Consider the following 21,998-nt stretch of genomic DNA (forward strand, 5'->3'; position numbering starts at 1 on the left):
CATTTGGTACCCTAGAGATTCTGGTTTTGATCTAACTGGATATTCAGATGCAGATTATGCAGGTTGTAAAATAGATAGAAAAAGTACAACAGGAACCTATCAATTTCTAGAAAACAAGCTAGTATCATGATTCAGTAAAAAGCAAAATTCAGTTTCTACTTCTACAGTTGAAACTGAGTATATTGCTGCTGGTAATTGCTGTGCACAGATTCTATGGACGAAAAAACCTACTGTTGGACTATGGTCTACAAGTGGACATAATTCCTATTTTTTATGATAACACAAGTGCAATTGCCATCACTGAAAATCCAATACAGCATTTAAGAACAAAGCACATAGACATCAAGTACCATTTTATTAGGGAACATATGATGAATGCAACTGTGGAACTTTATTTTGTTCCAAGTGAGAAGCAGCTTGCAGATATCTTTACCAAGCCACTTGATGAATCCATCTTTACTAGGTTAGTAAGTGAGTTAGGTATGCTTAATTATTCTTAAAGTTATTTCTGATAATTTTGCAAGCTGAAATGCAGCCAAAAAATTAATTGATTTTTTCTGTTTTAGATGAAATTTTGGCTAAGTCAAAATTTACATCTCGACGGATGTCCATTATCCATCGAGTTTGATCATCCGTCGAAATAGAACAGCTTAGTAAAAATCAATTATTTTTCTGGATTATTTTATACCCGACAGATAATTTCTTTATTCTCATCCGTCGAATTGTCTACATTTTAGCTGTTAAAAGTACTGAACATTATCCATCGATTATACTTACAGTCTGCAAGTATATCACGACGGATAATTGATAGAATTTTGACAGTTTATTTTATTTTTAAATGACTATTTTGGGCAATTCTCATTGGGTCTTTAATTTTTAACCCGTTTTATCTGAGAATACATAAAAGCCTCACTTCAGTTTATTTTTGCTTTTATCTTTCCCTACTGCAATTAACCATTCTCTTCTCTATCAATGCAAAACCCCTTTCTTTTTACAATTTCCTTTCTTTAACAATGGCACAAGTAGTAAAGATCATGTCTCAGTCAGGATTCATATATGAGAAGAACAACTTTGTGGCTCTAGTGAACAAAGAGATTCCAGCATTTGAGGATTATCACAAAATGATGGATTTTTTGTGAAGGGATGCAAGTTTAGCTATGGCCATGCTGGAATCCCCCACTATCTACTTTGAAGTTGTGGAAGAGATGTGGACCAATACTGTATATCAGTCTAATGACAAAACCATCACTCTCTCCATTAAGGTAAAGAACATTACATTAACAGTAATATTATCAAAGCATGCTTTAAAATTCCTCATAACACTACTACTAAAACACACACAGATGCTGATATAGTTAATTTGCTTTATTCTATGGGCTATGCATTTCCTACCACTAAGTTAAGTGAGATTTGGAGACTAGGTCTTAGAAAAGAGTGGAGTTATCTGTGTGATGTAGTAATTAAGGTGTTTTCTGGTAAAATAAGTAACTTTGATTCTGTTAACACTACAATGCTTAACATGCTTTACACGCTTCTTACTAATAAGTACTACAATTTCAGTGATGCCATCATGTTTGAGTTAGGATACAAGTTAGGGGAAATCAAAAAGAGATCTAAAAATGTGTAATATGCTAGATTCTTCATGATTATTGCTAACCATATTTGTGAGAATCTTGTAATTGAGAACCCAACCAACAAACTGAATTGTTGGGCTCAAGAAAGAAGAGTGATTGCAGATTTGAACAGAGCTAATCACCATAAGGAGGTGCCTCTGGTTTACTTGCCTGTCATTGAGGGTCCACAGGTAAGTGAAGTATATACTACTATCTCTACTATCTTTACCTCTCAAATCTCTTTGTCATTGAGTGTAGCTATGGCATCCATGTCAACGACCCAATAGATGCCTACCCATGCCACAAAACCTAAATCTTCTAAATCCAAATCAAAGAAACCATACTCTGGTGTCTCTCAAAAGATGCTAGTTTCAAAATCCACCAAAACCAAATAGGGGAGTGTGAAGGGTGGTAAGAAAGGTTAGGGACAGGGTAAACATAAAAGAAACCCTAAGAATAAGGATGGGGAGGTGAGTGTACCCAAACCAAGCCACACCACAGTTTCCCAACAGACTGTGGTACTTAATAAGGAAATTAGCATATCTCTAGTTTCATCCTCTCAAAAGGATGTAACTATTGAAACAAGCTCCCAACCAGGAGCACAGATCAAAAGGGCTAGGGACATAAACTCACCCCAAACTTATACCAGAAGGAAGAAAGCTAGAAAACTTGGGGATGCACAGAGATCACACACAGTGCAAACTGCAGCTAAAGACTCAGTCACTGCACCATCTCAAATTCAGTTTGATGTGGCTCCAATAAATATGGAGTCACAGCCAAAATTTTTGACTATTGAAGCCCCAAACTCACCCATACACTCACTGGATGTGGATATGATTAAAACATCAATCCCTAATTCTCCTTCTTTAACTCTGTTGGACAATCCAAAATTCAGTGCAAGTGAGCATCATCTTTTAGATGATTTGTTGGTTCACTTGCCAATTCTTTCAGGAACTGTTGAGACTTTTGTGCCTAAATTATCATCAATCTGCATAGAGTCTACAATAGTTTTCACTCCAAACTCTATCATTTCTTCTATTTCGGTGGATATTGTTCATATGTCGGCCAGCGATTGTATCCCGACAGATGTGCCTAACAGCAGTCATCCGTCGAATGTCCTAACTACTACCCCGATGGATGTTCCTCATCCGTCGATACTCACTACACAAAGTGAATTTTCAACAATTGTTACAAGTGTAGATGAGTTAGTAGTTGTACAATCACTTCTAGGTTTGAGGGAAGGGAGTGAACAGAGTGAGAGGTTGAGTTGCTCTCAGGAAAAAGGAGAGGAAAAGAGAGAAACTATGCAGGCTATTTCTTCCATCCTGACAAAAGTGAGTGAGAGGTGTTCCACCTTAGTAGGTGAAGGTGGGGGTGGTGAGCCAAAGGGATCCCTTAATGCAAGAACAAAGAGAAATTGAGAGAAAAGCAGGTACAGCAGAATGGGAAGAGCCCATTGTAAGTGAGTTAATGGATGTCAATGAGGCTGAAAAGAAACAACTAATTTAGCAAGAATATCAAGTTGTCTTAGATTCTATTTCTTATGAGGCTGAGGAATTTACTCACCCTGTTCCAGCTTATCAAGTTCTAGATGAGTAGGAAAATGTGGTTGTTGAAAGAATGCTAAATCTGGTGCATACAACAGCTTCAATGCAAAGAGACAAAGATGCCATCTCAGCCATGCCAACCACAGCGGGTGATGATGTTGATTATGGCACTGGTGGTTCTGGAGACTTTTATGGAGATGAAGATGATAATGAAGAAGAGCTAATGGACATAGGGGGAGAAGCAGGCCCTAGCTCAAGATTAAACATTCCATCTTGGGTATTTTCAAAGGAATGTGATGAGCAACACTTCAAGACAACTCTCTTTTATATCATTCAACAAACTCAGACAGCTCTTCAAGCCACAACCAATGCCAACACCAAGAAGCTTCTTCAAGCACATCTCAATTCTATTCAACTGCACCAAATTCAATCTCTCCAACATAATCTGGATGTCACTGCAATTAAGACAGAGATTGATCAAGTCAAGAAAGATGTTTAGAAGAGATTGGATGCTAAATTTCCAAACACAACCATGTTTGACATCAATAGACAATTGAGGAAAAACTCTAATCTTGCCAGCAAAGTGGACTCCTTGGATACAAGACTCAAGACTCTAGAAGCTTCCATTAATGCAATTCATTTACATCAAGCTCAACAAACTCAGTTGCTTCAAAAGCTAGTGGCTGCACAGACTTCTACCTCAACTCAACTTGATGCTAACAAAAAGGGGAGAAAGATTCACTTGTCCCAGTTAGTCAAGAGGAGCCAATCGGTGAGGGGGAGAATGTGCTTAATATCCAAGTCAGTCAAGTAATTGTTCCAGAAATTATATTTCCTAAGCCACCAGTATTGGACAGCATTGATCTGATCTGTATAGCAGCTGCTAAGTTTGATTCAAAGTCAAATCTCACAAAGCTTGATGTTACAGCAGCTGAAAAGGAATTAGATGATAAATGGAAGAAGATTGATGAAGCAATTAAGAAAGAATTTGGCCCTATTGAGATACCTAACAAGATCTTTCATCACTTCTCTCAAGTCAAGCAAATTTCTGTGAATAAATTGAGCCTAGGAAACTTGGAAATGGGCCAACCTTCATGCATAAAGTCTCTAAAAGTCAATATGGTTTTGAAGCCCAAAAGAAATTATCCAAAGTCATCTGACAATAATCCCTTGGATCTCATGTTTGAGATTCCAAAACTAGATGAAAAGAAGCTGTTGGCAAGGTCCATTGCATTCTTCAAAGATCCAACTGATTCAGTATAAAAGAAAAGAATTGCCAAAATCTACAGGAATGGGAAAGAAATCTGTGTGGTGGCTGGACACCCTGAGTTTGCAGAAGCTAAAAGGGAAGAAAAACAAAGAATCAAGAAAGAAAAGAAGCAAATTGCTTTAGAGGCTAAGAAGATCAAACAGAAGAAAGAGTTAACTGTTATAGTAGATAAACTTCAAGCTGTGAAAACTACAACTGAGATTTCTAAAAAACAACCTGTGGTAGCTGAAGATCAAGATCAGAAAATGCACAAAGAACTTCAACAGAAAATGAAGTTCAGATACAAGCTTCATTCAAAAAGAAAGTTGGATTTTGATGATGACAAGATGGAAGACTACATTCCTAAACAGTCTACAACTTCAACTCAAACATCCAAGCCCTCAGTGGTACATGAGGAATTTAAGGTGGATCCAATAAAGAATTTTTATGGTGAACCTATAGTTCCCAAGGATGAGCCAATAAAATGGGAAAGTTTTCCTATTCCTGAGCTTAATCTACCAATCTTCAACAAGCTAAAGAAGACAAAGACAAGAGCAATCAAGAAGGCCAAGCCTATAAACTCAAAACCAAATCCTTAACCAATTGTCAATAAGGGAGATCTTATATACATCTGTAATATTAAGGAATTTTCAGAAATCAATCTCTACATGGCTGAACTAGAAGAAGTGAGAGCAATCGATGCTCACAGGAATCTCCCTGAAAGACTGGTGTTCAAATACAATGGTGGGAAAGAGATTATAGGGCCCCTTCACCGAATTCTTCAAGAAAGTTATTCTATTCTGATAAAGATCTTCTCATCCTTCAAGAAGAATTTTGGATTCAATGTGACAGCCAAGAAATTGGTTCTAAAGAAGATAGAAGAACTCAGGAGTAGAAAAGCCTCAAATGCACTTTCAAGAACTCTATCTATTCCCTTCACAGGAATTACAGTGCACTTGAGGCTAAACTGGCTGATGGAATTCATATATGACAAAGGTATTAGAAGATTCTTCAGATTGGAGGACCAATTGAGCATCTCAAACAATGAGACTCTATTGGAAATGCAAGAAAAGTAAGATCTATCAAATGCTGAAGAATTTGAATTTCACAGACAACTCCAAAATCAAATAGGGGAAAATAACTGGAAGCTTGGAAAGAAATCAAGACAAATAAGGAAATAGAAAACATCTGCTCAGGCTAGAGGAGCACCTTGATAATGATTGTGAGAACTCTTTGTACACTTTACTTTGTTCAATTTTCAAATAAACTGTAGCACTTATTAGTTTTATTTACTATAATTTAATCTGTACATTTTGGGTGTTTTGTTATCATCAATTTTCTCTTAATTTATGGCTACAATTCCAGTACACATAAATTGGGGGAGATTGTTAGAAATATGTTGTGAACTTGATGATAAGTTGAACAAAACACCTTAGTGGATTTAAATTAGTGTTTTTGTAGCTCTCGACGGATGTTCTAATATAGTCCCGACAGATGATCTTTTTAGTCCCGACGGATGACAATTTGACATCCATCGAGAGTGTAGCTTATGTAACAATAAGTCTTGTAGCACATTTCTGTAAATAACAATGTATTAGTTGAGTAGACATTGTAGGACTCTTTAAATCATATTGACTACTAGATTGATATGCAGAATAGGTTGGCTAATTGTAAATATAAGATGTCTAGTAATTCTGTATAAGTGAAATAGAGTCAAGTGGCAGAAAGACTCCCGACTGATAATCTACAAAGGCTCCCGATAGATAATCAACAAGGCTCCCGACAGATGACCAACATAGTCCCGACGAATGATGATATTCAAAATAGCAGTTGACAGTGACAACACAGTCACATACATCTGGTGTTTGTAAATAGAATGTGGCAGCCTAATTGCAGGATTTAGAGAACAAAGAAGCATTACCATTTCCATGCTAATATGAAGATATTCAAAGATGCTGGATAGAGTAATGTAGCAGCATGAAGTTAGCTAGATTGAGTTTGTCTTATTGTCTTATCTTACTATCATGTAACTTGGTGATATATAAACCAAGTGTAGCAAGTAGAACATTTAACAGAGCAAGCATTATTTTCAGAGAGATAGAAAAAGCTGTATCTATTAAGCATTTCTCTATAATCTTGTAAGTTCTCTTGTAAGCAACTATGTGTTATTCAAGCATCACAGAGTTCTCAACTTTATATATATCTCTAGTGGATAAGTTCAAATCCACCATAAAGTTTTAAAGCCTTGTGTTTTATTGCTTTGTGTTTTGATTTCTATTATTCTTTCATTTCGCACTACTACAAATCAAACACAGTTATATAAGTAAGAACATTCTTAGAATCAGAAAAAGTTGCCAAAATTACATTCAACCCCCCTTCTATAATTCTTGTTGTGTTGTTTGGGAATAATAATGTCTTTAAATACCAGCCCAAAACAATCCAGAAGTCCAGCAGATCAATATTCTAGTAGAAAAAAGATTCTGAAGAGTCGACCTGACGCGGCCACTCTGTGAAGCGGCGCGGCCGCCCTGACAAATTGCAAACTGAGCGCGGCCGCTCAGTACTTGGGCGCGGCCACCTTGTACTTCTGTTAAACCCGCGCGGCCGCCCTGGACTTGGGCGCGGCCGCTCTGAGTCTCTGGAAAAACTGATTTCTTCTTATTTATTTACCTTCACTTGCTGGTTTCTTCGCGCAATCATTTGAGGCTCCTTCCTAACACTCTTCCAAGCATAAATACATTATAAAACCATTGATGCTTCCGATTATGCCCTGAAATGCAAAACACTACAAAAACACATCAAATACACAAATAACTGGAGTACAAAACACCAATTCAAGCCTTTACGAAGCATTCTAATTGGATATAAATGCCACTTAACACACCCCCAAACTTGAATCGATGCTTGTCCTTAAGCATAAACAGACTCAAAGAATAAGAAATAAAAATGCATGAATGTAATGATCCCCTCAGATTAACTAAACCAACTAATGAGCAACATCTCAACAACTGCAATTATTCGCATAAAGTTCAATCAAATCCCACAAATCAACTCACAAACTAGAAACGTGCGTGTGTGCAATTGTTTAACAGATATACTCTCGTAACTAGATCAATAATCATAGCCCATCACTCATCAAGGCAATCACAAGGTTACAAATAGAATAAACCATAAATTAAAAATAACTGACAACACTTCAACTTTATCGGAGTTATACAATGATTCATGATTTATTGATAACACATAACAATACAAATATGCTTATTTGATCGTGCAATAAGTGAGGTCCACAAAAGACTTATGCAATAATACCCATGTAGCGAGCGTTAGGTTAGCGGATCCCATACTATAAAAGTTTTAGGTCACTAGGCACAAAGTCCCCTAGAACTTAATAACTCGAGTACTAAAGAGCCTACCCGTGATCAATTATGCATAACACAATTTTTTTTCTTTTTTTTCAAAAATTTCTGAACGAGTGCGTTTCGCTCCATCTCGCTCAACTCTAGACTACTCATATAAATATGAGCCGACTACTAGCCATTTGACACCTAGCCACAACTAGCAATGAAATCCAATATTTTTCTCCAATTTTTAAATATCCATGTTATTTCGCCACTAAGAGAATATCCTAAATTCTAGACATAAACAAGTGAATAAACCTTGAGAAGTAAACAAACCATGATCATGATCTGGCACGCAAGCAACCTATAAGACTTAGTGAAAAATTTCTTATTTCTAGCATGCAAATCAATTCGATAGGACTTAACATCCCTTTATATGACTTCACTACACTCGCATCAACATCACAAATCAGTCGGAACAGCAAACCTAAGGGATCATGATAGAATGCAACTATATGTAACATATTAACATGCACAATAAATAAATAAATAAATAATAATAAAAACTACATGACAAATATGCAAACTATATGAACTAAACTATCATGAATATGTAACTATATAGACTCACACAAACATATTCCTTAACTACCACCCCCAAACTTAAAATTTTCACTATCCTCAATAAAGGTAATAGTAAAGAATAAAGACATACCTACTCGGAATTAGGATGGTCATCACCCTCTGCGGGTGGAGTGTCAGGAGGTGGGTACTGTTGTGAATATGTCGTGTACTTGATGATTTCATTAATAAAACACCTTGGTAGATTTTACTTGGTGAAAAATGTAGCACTCGACGGATAAGGATTATAGTCCCGACGGATGACTCAATATAGTCCCGACGGATGATGATTTATTATCCATAGAGTGAGTAGCTTATGTAACAATAAGTCTGTAGCACATTACTGCATACACATCGTTTAGACTTTGTAAGTAGTACTCAAGTCACGTTGACTTTAACTAGATACGCGGAATAGGTTGATTAATTGTACATAGATGATGTCTTGTAATTCTGCATAAATGAAATGAAGTCAAGTGCCATATTGCTATCCGACGGATAAACAACAATGCCATTTGACGGATGATCAACAAGACAACCCGGCGGATGATCATGAACTCGACGGATGATCATGAACCCGACGGATAAAGAATTCAAACATCTGTTGACAGTGACAACACAGTCACATGCGTCGAGTGTATGAAAATGCAATGTGGAAGCCTATTCAACTGAGTTTTAGAGAACAAAGAAGCATTGCCATTTCCATGCTATTATGAAGATATTCAAAGATGCTGGGAAAGAGTAATGAAGCAGCATACTATTAGACTTAATAGTTTTTGTTTTATTATCCTGTCTTATTACTTTGTAACCTTGGTGATATATAAACCAAGAAGTAGCAAATAGAACAACTAACTAAGCAACCAAGAGAGAAATATTTGTAAGCTGGATTCTTAGCATTTCTCTGCAATCTTAGTTCTTAAAATTTGTAAGCAGTTGTGAGCTAATTGCTACACAGAGTTCTCTTGATATATATTATATATCTCTGGTGGATACATTTAAATCCACCGGAAAGTTTTTAAAGACCTGTGTTTTTAATTACTTGTGTTTTGATTAATTTCAAGTTATTATTTCGCATTCTACAAATCAATTTACACTGATATATATATTTAAGTTAGATCACTTTTTGTTTTTGAAAAAGTTTCAAGAATTCCATTCAACCCCCCTTCTGTAATTCTTGTTACATTGTTAGGGACTAACAGATACACAGAATCTTCATCAAAAACTGGTCACTGGATGTCAACTCCTGTGGCCCTGAAAGTTTTCCCAAACGTAAGGGTGAGATCATGTGCAAACCTACTATGCGACTCGTACATCGCATCCATCCACCTCAAAAGCCGCCTATACTACGCTGAACCCAAACCAACATTGTCTTCTACCTCATGTTGTTGCTGCTGCGAAGAACCAGCTTACGCATCTGATGTCCCCATGCCGCTCTGCGTGCCTGAGAAGAACCACCAGCATATGTCTGATCAACTGGTTGGCCACCCGGCAAGTGATCATAAGTGTAGCCAAGCCCCTTCTCATCAGACTTCCCCCCAAACCACTCCTGCATCACTGCGATCGTCGAACCGTCAATAGGGGCACTAGGCAACTGAAGCTGCTCGTATGCGGGCCAATGAACTTCAACCACCACACAACGCTCCGTCACAATCGATGCATATGGAATAGAACCCGTAGTGCTCCCATGCAGAAACCTCAGAATACCCTGATAAATAATGGAGCCAAGATCCACATAATTAGCCTGCAATAACCCCCACAACAACTTTGCCCGATCCACAGTAATATCATGCACATGAGATGAATGCATGATGTTCGCACAGATAAAAGAGTTCCATGCACGAGCAAACCTGTTCATGCATGAGGCATGGAAAGTGGCATACTCGTTTGAACCCTTCTTGAACTTCCAGTAAATGTTTGGGACACACAACGTAGCAACAATCATGTCCAAGTCAAAATCCTCCCCGGTCTTAGTCACCCAATCCTCCTGAGCCGGCTGTCTCTCGGTTTGGTTGACCACCCTCCGAATAGCCTCCGGCGTATAATCCACCGTGAACCCCCGCACCACCGAGTACCCATTCTTATCCACCTTCGCATTCGCATAAAACTCACGAAGTACACTCATAGGCACAGCAGTAGGTGCCTCACAAAAAGCAACCCAACCCATCTCCAAAATCATCTCAAGCAACTTATCATCCTTCCCCGATGGCAGAAAACCCATCTCCTTCGTTATTGGCTTCGATAACAGCCTAATATACTCCGCTTCAGCCTCAGGAGTAGCAAATCGAGGCCTCGTACGACCAACACTCGAATAATCGGTGGTGCTGCTATTAACTTGAGTCCTTGCTCTCTTTGGTGCCATTGGATTTGAATAAGTTGAGAAAAGAGAAGTGTTTAAGAGAGATTTAGAGTTTGAGAATTGAAAATCATGGTGGAGATAATTGTGTATAAGTGTATGTATATATAGGGATTTGAATTAGGTTTAGAATAGAAGTGGGATAAGATTATGGAATTAGTGGGGGTAATGGGGTGTAAGAATTGAATTGGAGAAGAAATTAAGGGAAGTGGAAGAGGGAAATTCGGCTGGGGTTTTTATTTTTGTTTGAATTTTAGTTTTTCTGCCTTTTTTTACAGGGAGTTAGTGCGGCCACCCCGCAAGGCAGCGCGGGCGCCATGTCTCTGGAGTTCAAGCGCGACCGCCCCGCTTCCCAGAGCGGGCGTGCCGTGCTTCTGTACTTTCAGCGCGGCCACCCCGCCAGGCAGCGCGGCCGCGCCGTGCTTCTGGAAAAAACACCATGTTTTCTGTTTTTCTGATTTTTTTTTGTGTTTTCTTCTACTTTTTCTTCCTTCTAACTTCGACTAATGTACAAAAAGCTTGGGTTGCCTCCCAAGAAGTGCTTGGTTTATGTCGCTAGCTTGACGTAGAATCCCGAGATCAAGTAGAAAATAGAACGGCACTAACCACCTCACGGTTTGCCGTATTCCCATAATAGTGCTTCAGACGCTGTCCATTCACCTTGAATGCTTGTCCAGGATCATTCTCAAAAATTTCCAGCGCTCTATGTGGAAATATAGTTTTGATAACAAACGGCCCTGACCACCTCGACTTCAATTTCCCAAGAAAAAGACGGAGACGAGAGTTGAGCAAAAGAACTTGTTACCCCGGCACAAATGATTTGAGCACTATACCCCTATCGTGCCACCTCTTGACTTTCTCCTTATACATTATGTTGTTCTCATACGCCCGAAGTCGAAACTCATCGAATTCATTTAATTGAAGCATTATTTTCTTACCAGCTGCATCCATATCAAGATTCAATTTCTTCAAAGCCCAATATGCCTTGTGCTCTAGCTCCACAGACAAATGACATCCTTTACCATAAATCAATTGAAACGGTGACATGCCTAGCGGAGTCTTAAATGTTGTTCGATATGCCCAAAAAGCTTCATCCAGCTTCAAAGACCAATCCTTCCTCGATGGACATACAACTTTTTCTAGAATATGCTTGATCTCTCTGTTAGACACCTCAGCTTGACCATTAGTCTGAGGATGGTAGGCTGTAGCAATGCGATGATTCACATTATATCTCTGCATCATAGCAGTGAACTTGCGATTGTAGAAATGTGATCCCTCATTACTGATTATGACTCTTGGAGTCCCAAATCTTGTGAATATTTGCTTGTGAAGAAAATTGAGCACTACCTTCGCATCATTGGTCGGCAAAGCTTTAACTTCCACCCATTTTGATACATAATCAACTGCTAACAAGATATACTGATTATTGCAATATGAGACAAATGGCCCCATGAAGTCAATTCCCCAAACATCGAAGACCTCAACCTCGAGTAGCACATTAAGAGGCATCTCATTCTTCTTTTATAGATTACCAACAAGCTGGCAGCGATCACACACGAACTGATGTGCATCCTTAAACAATGTAGGCCAGAAGAATCCTGCCTGAAGGATACGAGTTGCTGTCTTTTCTCCACCATAGTGACCTCCATAAACAGTCGAATGACAGTCTCGCAAGATACCCTCCATTTCGCTGTACGAAATACATCTCCTGATGATTTGGTCAGCTCCTTGTCGAAACAAAAATGACTCATCCCCCATGTACCACTTCACCTCGTGAAGAAACTTCTTCCTTTGAGTAAAAGACAAATATGGAGGCATAATGTTGCTCACAAGGTTGTTCACAATGTCTGCGAACCAAGGTCCTTCTTCTTGCACCCCAAACAGCTGCTCATCGGGAAATGACTCATTTATTAATGTCTTATTCTGTGAAGCCGTACTTCGATATTCTAACCGAGATAGATGATCAACAACTTGATTCTCAGTACCTTTTCTATCCTTGATCTCCAACTCAAACTCCTGAAGTAAAAGAACCCACTGAATCAATCTAGGCTTCGAGTCCTTCTTCGAGACGAGATAACGAATAGCAGCGTGATCTGTGAATCTGTCACCTTCGTCCCAAGCAAATAAGATCGAAACTTCTCAAAATCGTAGACAATGGCCAAGAGTTCCTTCTCAGCAGTAGTATAGTTTAGTTGAGCACCATTGAGGGTCTTACTAGCATAGTAGACCACATGAAATATATTGTTCTTCCTTTGACCAAGAACTGCTCCAACTGCATAGTCACTTGCATCGTACATCATTTCAAAAGGCTCATTCCAATCAGGTGCGGTTATGACAGGTGCCTTGATCAAACTCTTCTTTAAGCTCTCAAAAGCAGCACGACACTCATCATCAAACTTGAAAGGGACATTTTTCCCTAATAAATTGCACAATGGTTTAGTGATTTTTGAGAAGTCCTTGATGAACCGCCGATAAAAACCCATAAGACCAAGGAAACTGTGAATCCCCTTGACAGAAATTGGTGGAGGAAGGTTTTTAATGACCCCCACCTTGGATTTGTCCACCTCAAGACCTTTACTAGAGACCTTGTGCCCAAGAATGATGCCGTGTTGCACCATAAAGTGACATTTCTCCCAGTTAAGAACCAGATTGGTCTCAACACACCTTTTAAGAACTGCGCCAAGATTTTGCAAGCACTCGTCGAAAGAATCCCCGAACACAGAAAAATCATCCATGAACACTTCCACATTCTGACCAATCATGTCAGAGAAGATAGACATCATACATCTCTGAAATGTAGTTGGTGCACCATAAAACCCAAAAGAAACTCTCTTGAAAGTAAAAGTACCAAACGGACATGTGAAGGTAGTCTTTTCCTGATCTTCTGGAGCAATACAAATCTGATTATAACCCGAATAGCCATCCAGAAGACAATAGTATTCATGCTCATCCAACCTGTCAAGCATCTGATTAATAAAAGGAAGAGGGAAGTGATCCCTCCTTGTGGCCTTGTTCAGCTTCCTGTAATCCATGCAAACTCTCTACCCCGTGATTGTTCGAGTAGGAATGAGCTCATTCTTTTCAGTAGCAACCACTGTGATACCTCCCTTCTTCGGCACACACTGAACTGGGCTCACCCAAGAACTATCAGAAATAGGATAGATGATCCCTGCATCTAGCCACATAAAAATTTCCTTCTTCATAACCTCCTTCATGATTAAATTTAGCCTCCTCTGTTGCTCAATAGCTAAACAAGCAAGAAAAGCCCTCAAGCGATAACGAGCGATTGGCTTACTTCCTTCCTCTAGCAGAATTTTATGCATGCAATAAGAAAGGCTGATTCCCTTGATATCTGCTATAGTCCATCCAATTGCCGATTTGAACTCTCTCAGAATTCTCAAGAGCTTTTCCTCAACGCTACCTAAAAGGTCAGATGCAATAATAACAGGAAAAGTAGATGCATCGCCTTAAAAAGCATACCTCAAATGTTCAGGCAAAGGTTTAAGCTCGAGTGTATGAGCTTTCTCAATAGATGGCTTGAGACGCCCCTCGGCATTTTTGAGTTCTGACATTCCAAGAGATTCAAAAGGCATACCCGGCCTTCACTTTCGAGGAGAAGCATTCAAATACTGCAACTACTCATCACCTTCATCATCTTCACTATCTGAATTTCCCAACAAGGCTTTCTCTAAGGCATCAGACCTTAGCATTTGATCAAGTTCTGAAGTAACCACATAATCGACCAATTCCACTTTTAAGCACTCCTCATTATCAGTAGGGAATTTAATGGCATTGAATACATTAAAAGTCACATCCTGATCCAATACTCGAATAGTGAGCTCACCCTTCTACACATCAATCAAGGTTCAGCCAGTAGCCAAGAATGGTCTTCCCAAGATCATAGGAATCTTTTTATCCTCCTCAAAATCAAGAATTACAAAGTCAGCAGGAAAGATGAGTTTGTCCACCTTGACCAAAACATCCTCCACAATGCCTCGTGGATATGTAATAAAATGATCGGACAGCTACAAGGACATATATGTAGGCTTTGGATCAGGTAAATCCAACTTCTTGAAGACAGATAAAGGCATCAGATTGATGCTAGCTCCCAAGTCACATAAACACTTGTTGAATGACAAGTTTCCGATGGTGCAAGGAATAGTGAAGCTTCCAGGATCTTTAAGCTTCGGAGGTAACTTCTGTTGCAGCACAGCACTGCATTCCTCCGTGAGAGCAACGGTCTCTAAGTCATCGAGCTTCACTTTTCGAGAGAGAATACCTTTCATAAACTTTGCATAGCTAGGCATCTATTCAAGTGCTTCAGCGAAAGGTATATTGATATGAAGTTTCTTGAACACCTGCAAAAACTTAGCAAACTGATTATTAAACTTTTTCTTCTACAGACTCTTAGGAAAAGGAGGTGGACGATAGACCTGTTTCTCCCCTGTATTACCCTCAGAAGGAGTGTGTTTCACAGTTTTCTTCCTTGATTCCACGTCTGCTTCCTTCTGCACATCTTCTCCAGCCACAACTTCATCTTCTAGAACTTGATATTTTTCGGGGTGTGCAACCTTCCCAGACCTCAATGTAATTGCCTTAACCTGCTCTTTTGCTTCCTTCTTTCCTGGAACTTCTGTGTCACAAGGGAGTATACCGGGTTGTCGATTCAGCAAGGCTTTGACAATCTGCCCTATTTGATTCTCCAAGGTCTTAATAGAAACCGTTTGGCTCTTGCACATGAGCCTCAACTCCTCAAATTCAGATTTTTCATTAGATTGTTACAGTTGGAGTTGTTGTCTTGGTGCATATTGCAGTTGTTGAAAACCAGGAGGGTTAAATTGCTTTGTTGCATACTGCTGATAAGGTTGTCGCACCACATTCTGAGTATTGTTGTAGCTGAAATTAGGATAATTGCGGTTGTTGGGATGATAGGTGGTCGGAACTGGTTGCTGTGACCTCTGAAAGTTGCTCAGGAACTGAGCTGATTCACTAGAAATATCACACTGCTCCGTATCATGCGCACCAGCACAAAGCTCACAAACACTAGTGATCTGATTAACCCGATAATTAGCCAAATAATCCACCTTCATCGTTAAAGCCTTAAGCTGAGCAACTATAGTAGTAACCGCATCTACCTCCAGAATTCCTGCTACCTTTCCTTGAGGTAGTCGCTGAGAAGAGTTCCGGTATTCATTAGCTGCCATTAGTTCAATCAACTCATAAGCTTCATTGTAGCTCTTAGCCCATAAGGTTCCACCTGATGCTACATCGAGCATGGGTCTAGTTTGTGCTCGCAAGCCATTATAAAATCAGTTGATAATCATCCAGTCAGGCATCCCATGATGAGGACACTTTCTAAGCATCTCCTTATAACGATCCCAAGCTTCACATAAAGACTCTCTTGATTGCTGCGCAAATTGAGTAAGAGCATTTCTGATTGCAACTGTCTTTGTCATAGGGAAGAATTTAGTAAGAAACCTTTAGGCAAGTTCTTCCCAAGTAGTAACAGAGCCTGGTGGTGGAGAATGCAACCAGCACTTAGCTTTATCCCTCAGAGAGAATGGGAAAAGCCTCAGCTTAACAGCATCTTCAGAAACATTATTGAATTTGAAAGTGACGTAGATCTCGATGAAATCTCAAATATGCATATTGGGATCTTCCGTTGGAGAACCCCAAACTGGACTGAGTTCTGCACCATTTGAATCGTGCTACTGGTTCTCCCATTGCAACGATCATTTCTTCTGCAACTTTCTCAACAAGAACTTCTTCTACTACTTCCTCCGCTTTATCCAGTGTTCTCTTGTGAGATCGAGAACGCGTTAGCATACACGCTCTCTAGAGTACCTGAAAAAGAAACAAGCAAATAAATAAGTAAAATATCCGAGTCAGTGAACTTTAACGACCACTGATGTCAAGCATTTAAACTAAAAATTAACACTGAGTCCCAGACAGCGGTGCCAAAAACTTGTTAGGATGAAAACACGCGCTAAATTTACATGCAAGTATACACGTTCGCAAGTAATATATAATTCTTTCTAGTTCGTTCTCACAGAGACTGGTTTAGGTTAAGTTCAATTTATGCACTTATGCAACAATGATATGGCTATCGTTCAATGCTCAGACAAATAACAAGTTGGGTTTTGATTATAACAAAGAAATTATACTAACTAATTAACTAAGAGATTTGAGGTTAAATTACTTATATGAGACAAACATGAGATTCTAACTTCATTACTACTTCATTCAAAGTCATTGTTCATAACCTTAGCATGCAATGGTGATGACAATTAATCAGATAACACAAAACTAGTAAACGCCAGCTTTCATTGTACAAATACCCTACTACCAGACATCCACAAAAGAGATAGAAGCTGAATAGACACCAATTATGTTGAGACCCTATATGTCTATAGAATTTGACAACATAAAGGTTTAATGCACAAGTTATCTATCGTGAGTACATAGGTCAAGTAAGATGGTTAAAATTACCTACAAATCATGAAATACAACTACATGAACCTATGCTAGCATGGCAAGTTCTAAACCCCTATATTCACTATAGTTTCAATAGAGATTAACACGCTATCTTATAAGTTCGTGACGCTCATAATACGAATAAGCACAACCAATACTAGGATATCATACAATCACCACACACTAAGGTATCGAAACAAATTAACTATTGAAATCCATAAGTAAATCCGCTAGAATCCCACGATAAATATTAGTTGATAACCGAACTCATCATCACCGTAGGATCCGATGAAAGCATGGTATAATAAACTAAGTCTTTATAAACTGAATAAATAATTAAAGTACGTAATCAAGAGTATTAGGTTCAACAAACAAGAAAACAAGGATTCAAGATTACAACTCAATCGAAGAATCACGGGTAAAAACAAGCTTTTCTTCTCCTTCATTGAATTTGTGAACCTAGGTCTTCTCGTCATCTTCTCCTTAATCTTTGTTATGAAAAATGTCTTTAAGATGTCTTTAAATACCAGCCCATAATAATCCAAAAGCTCGGTAGATCAATATTCTAGTAGCAACAGGATTCTGAAAAACCGACCTGGCGCGACCGCTCTGTGAAGCGGCGCGGCTGCCCTGAAAAACTGCAAACCGAGCGCGGCCGCTCCGTACGTGGGCGCGGCCGCCTTGTACTTCTGTTAAACACGCGCGGTCTCCCTGGACTTGGGCGCGGCCGCTCTGAGTCTCTGGAAAAACTGATTTCTTCTTATTTATTTGCCTTCACTTGCTGGTTTCTTCGCGCAATCATCTGAGGATCCTTCCTAACACTCTTCCAAGCATAAAAACATTATAAAACCATTCCTGCTTCCGATTATGCCCTGAAATGCAAAACACTACAAAAACACCTCAAATACACAAACAACTTGAGTACAAAACACCAATTCAAGCCTTTACGAAGCATTCTAAGTGGATATAAATGTCACTTAACACCTTTAAAACTGAAATCCTTGTTATCTAACATATACAGAGATATTAGATTCTTCGTCATCAGTGGGACATGCCTAACATTATTCAGTGTGCATAAATTACCATAATATGTTCGAATTTTAACCAAGTCTATTCCAACCGTCTCACAAATAAAATTGTTAGTCATTGAAATTTTTCCACCGTCTGCTTGCTCGTAGGTTATGAACCTATCCATGCGCAAATATATATGGTAAGATGCTCGAGAGTCAAGAATGTACACATCAGAGTGATGCGTGTGATTAGCAGCAACTAGAGTAATATCTTCTTCAAAATTATCACCAGCTATTGTAGCAGTACTTGCTGCAGTACCCCAACTATTGCAATATTTTCTTCAAAATTATCACCAGCTACATCGGCAGTACCTGCAGCAGTACCTGCAGCAATACTAGTCAATTTATCATGTTGCTTCTTTTCTTGGGACAATCATATTTTCAGTGCCCCTTCTATTTACAGTAATTGCAGACATCATTAGATTTTGAACCCTTAGGAGTTAGTTTCTTGGATTTATACTTCCTCGACTTTCCCTATTCAGTACTCCCGCATGCTACCAATCCAACAATATGATTATCTGTACCTGTACCAGCCGCCTTATGGCTCAGCTCTCTAGAATGAGGAGAAGATATAACCACCTCCGAAGAAATAATATATTACCAATAATAAATGATTGCACAAAATTCTCAAATGATAATGGTAAAGAAACTAACATAATTAAAGCAACATCCTCATCTTCAATTTTAACATCAGTATTGCGTAATTCTAATAAATTGTGTTTAACTGATATAAGTAATCTCGAAGAGGCATACCTCACTGCATTCTGCATTCGCAGGCTAAACATATGTTGCTTTAGAAGTAACCTAATTTTAAAAGACTTTGTCATGTAAATACTTTCAAGCTTTAACCATAAACCACACGCGGTATCCCCCTCCACGATTTCATTATCAATATCATTTGAAAGGCACAACAGAATTATTGAGCGTGTCTTTTCTTTGAGACTGACCATCTCAACGCTTCCAGAAGCAGCCGATTTCGTGTTCAACGGCGCTCAGAGCCCCTATTGCTTTAACAAGGCACATATCTAGATTTGCTATATACTGGAACTATTTCAATATTTCTTCCAGTAAATTTGTCGACCTTCACGTCAATACAATTAGACATCTCAGATATCTTTCTCCCCGAATCGAAATTCAAATCCTATAATTAGATTCCGAAATCTAATATCAGTTTGTTATAACCTAAGAAAGAAAAATTATAGTAAACACAAGGAAAAAATACAAATAAACATGAAAAAAATATATTATAGCTTTAGTTTATGGCGATACGGATTAAACAATACATTTAGATTATGTTCTAAAAAATTTAGATTCAAAACATTTTAAAACAAAAAGTCTTAGGGATTGCTCCCGAGTTTTTTAATGGGAAGGAAGTAAGTGATTAGGAGGTAAAGTACTTTCATCCTATTTTTGGAGTGAAAGTTTTGGAGTGAAAGATTATCAAATTTGCATTCATTAACATTTCATATCGCTCCTTTTAAAAACTCGGGAGCACGATTACGGAAGAAAGTGAAACTACTTTATTTACCCTCCACTTGCTTTCCTTCCATTTTAAAACTCGGGAGCAAGGGGTTAGATAATATATCATACATGTAAGAAGACAATAACAAATTTAGTAGGTGCAACTGCGCCCCTGCTAACGGTATCCTGAATGTTTTCGTAACTCTAATGTAACGGTATATTAGATACAACTAGCTTAAAACCCGTGCGATGCACGGATCGCACACACCGAACATATTTTTTTAATATTATATAAAAAAAATTAAAAATTGAATTCAATTTTTAATTTTGTTCATTTAAAACTTCAAATGATATGACTTCATAATTATTATATTAGTAGACGTATATGTTCATAACATTTTAGAACATTTAAACTTATTTAAAGTGATAGCATTAGTAAGGGGAAACGTTATTATAACGAAATTATTATTTTATTGAGTGTAAAAATATAATGTCTTTATTATGTTGGTACCTTAAAAATATTATTTTAGCATGACGATTACTTAATCGATTAAAATTGATAGTATTATTATTTTATTTTAGGCCGATTCACATGATATATCAACTAAATCTTAATAATTATATTTAGTTTGCTTAAATTTAATTTAGCCTGAAATAACAAATTAGAATAACATAAAACTCGATATGAATTAAAATATAAATTGGTAGAAGAAGTTGAATTTCATATAAATTATAATGATATAGAGTTCGATGTAAAATAGAATTGAAATTGGTAAAAAAATAGAGAAAGTTGACTTCAATATCAATTAGAATTAGAATATTAGTAGACGTATATGTTCACAACTTTTTTGGAATATTTAAACTTATTTAAAGTGATATCATTGGCAAGGAGGGAAACGTTATTATAACGAAATTATTATTTTATTCAGGGTAAAAATATAATGTCTTCATTATGTCGGGACCTTAAAAAATATTATTTTATCATGTTGATTACTTAATCGATTAAGAGTAATTCTATTAAAGATATTTAAAAAGACAATATTACTGATTGAACGATATAATTTTATTGATAATTCTATGTGTATTTTTTAAAAAAAATAATATGTATGTTTTAATTAAAATTTGATTTTTAGTTCACATCAATAGGATACGAATTATACTTAGTCTAATATTAATTTGATTTATCTCGGATCAGTGGTTTATATTATTTTATTTTAGCCCTATGCCCAATACACCGACCAAATCAAATTAATTATTTTAAGTTTAATTTTAATTTTTATTAAGTGTGGATCAATAAGATAATTTTATTTTAGACTGAATAATTAGTATATACTTATTTTATTTTTGTTGGTCGAATTGTATTTTTATTTTAGTTTTGTGTTAGTGTGAATCAATTGTATAATTTAGTTTTTTTATACTGGATAAATAAAATATATTATTTTATTTATTCAAGTTCATTTGTATAATTTTTTTAGGACTGATAATATTATTATTTTATCTTAGTCCGATTCACATGACATATCAACTAAATCTTAATAATTATATTTAGTTTGCATATTAATTTAGCTCGAAGTAACAAATTAAAATAACATATAACTCGATATGAATTAAAATATAAATTGGTAGAATAAGTTGAATTTAATATAAATTATAATGATATAGAGTTCAATATAAAATAAAATTAAAATTGGAAAGGAATAAAGAAAGTTGATTTTAATATCAATTAGAATTAGAATTGATCGACCTCAATAATTACACCCCAATAATAAGAATTGAAATAATTAGGTAAGAGTAATTAAGTAATTTCTACCAAAGTTTTAATATTTGGTCTATTATATATATATAGATTGCCGATTTGTTCCATATACTAACCTGGCTGTACAACTTCATACATTTCCGATGTATATCCAAATTTATTTGGGAATAAAAAGAGGTAGTTACTGTATAATCGTGAAAACAGATCTAGGGGGAGTGTGAGATACAGAGATGGGAGTATTAAAGTAACAGACAGATTCCGAGGATTATTGCCTCGAGCCCCATGCACACACTCACTCATAGAGGTGGCCATCCGTGCGGGTCGTGCGGGCCGGGCCGGGTTGGAAGCGGGTTGAAACCGGAAAACCTAAACACTTAACCGACACTTGAAGCGAGCGAATCGGGCCGGGCTGTGCTTGAATTGACAGAAGGTAATTCGGATTCGGCACTGAACTCGTGTGCGTGCCGGGCGGTTCAGGGGTTGGCGGCGGGTTGACGGGTCGAGTAAGTTCACGGT

General features: G+C 37.5%; 1 non-coding gene across 1 annotated transcript; it reads left to right on the forward strand.

Moving 5' to 3' along the window:
* Positions 1-16,055: 16,055 nt before the first annotated feature.
* LOC141701441 (small nucleolar RNA R71) lies at positions 16,056-16,162 on the forward strand. Its single transcript, XR_012566787.1, has one exon. It is a non-coding gene; the product is annotated as a small nucleolar RNA R71 (small nucleolar RNA).
* Positions 16,163-21,998: the final 5,836 nt, after the last annotated feature.

This window comes from Apium graveolens, unplaced genomic scaffold, assembly GCF_009905375.1.
Source record: "Apium graveolens cultivar Ventura unplaced genomic scaffold, ASM990537v1 ctg3835, whole genome shotgun sequence".
In the NCBI taxonomy this organism is placed as follows: domain Eukaryota; kingdom Viridiplantae; phylum Streptophyta; class Magnoliopsida; order Apiales; family Apiaceae; genus Apium; species Apium graveolens.